This window comes from Phodopus roborovskii, unplaced genomic scaffold (assembly GCF_943737965.1).
Source record: "Phodopus roborovskii unplaced genomic scaffold, PHOROB, whole genome shotgun sequence".
NCBI classification, from domain to species: domain Eukaryota; kingdom Metazoa; phylum Chordata; class Mammalia; order Rodentia; family Cricetidae; genus Phodopus; species Phodopus roborovskii.
The window spans coordinates 31,828,804-31,829,793 of NW_026126571.1; the positions used below are offsets into that span (position 1 = coordinate 31,828,804).

A 990-nucleotide genomic window follows, 5' to 3' on the forward strand; every position below is an offset into this window, starting at 1 on the left:
GTGGTTGTTGATTGAAGGGAGGTGTGTGAGGGGTGACTGGGAGCATTGGAGGGATGGGAGGCTGTGGTTGGGATGCATTCTATGAGAAAACAATAAACACAAATTACAACAAAAGTGTGGGCCTGGAGAGCTGCACAGCTCAGTAAGGCATCTCACCAGTCAGGTCTTGCTGCTTCTGGAAAGTAGGTCTGAGAGGACCTGTAATTTAACTTTGTAGTCAGAACATGTCACCACTCATGAAATTTATTAACTGAGTACACTGGTACCAGTGGAATTACACCCAATAGTGTGTCTGGCATAATAGTCCACAGAGCTTGAAGAGACACATCAGACCCTGGGTTCCTCCCAGAGAATCTGACCAAGGATTTCTCAGTGCACAGAGAACTTCCCCTTTTGTGTACTCCTGCCTCCCACTCACCTCCAAAGGTCAGCTAAGCAGACTGTATTTCTCATGGTTCCCTTGTTTGGTTTGAAGAAAGCTGTAGCAGCAGGCCTCCTGGAATTAAAGGCACTGCCTCAGGTAGGATCTAAGACAGGAGGGTGCTAGTCATTCCTGAGGACATGGCAGTCAGGTGCAGGGCAACTGAGGGCTGGGCCTCACAGGAGGAAGCAGATGATGGCAGAGCACTGGCAAGTGCACCTGTGATGGTAATAGCCAGGGAGTGGCCATGCAGGATCTGAGTGTCTGTGAGACATTAATAGACATGTGGGGGTATAGCTCAGGGGTAGAGCATTTGACTGCAGATCAAGAGGTCCCTGGTTCAAATCCAGGTACCCCCTGTATAATTTCTTTTAGATTCCAAGTCATTAAATGTGTCCTGTGGTCCAAGAAAACCCAAGAAAAAACCCTGTTACCCACCTTGTCCCTTGTCCTGGATGTTGTCATAGTATGTACCGATCATACTATCTTTGTTCACCTGGGTGCTTAGGCCGTCTATGTGCTGCTTTCTGAGGCCCACTCAGATCATAGTCACCTTGGGTAGATTATCC

General features: G+C 48.2%; 1 non-coding gene across 1 annotated transcript; it reads left to right on the forward strand.

The window, feature by feature from the left end:
* The first annotated feature begins 708 nt into the window (after window positions 1-708).
* Trnac-gca (transfer RNA cysteine (anticodon GCA)) lies at window positions 709-780 on the forward strand. Its single transcript has one exon. It is a non-coding gene; the product is annotated as a tRNA-Cys (tRNA).
* The last annotated feature ends 210 nt before the right edge of the window (window positions 781-990 follow it).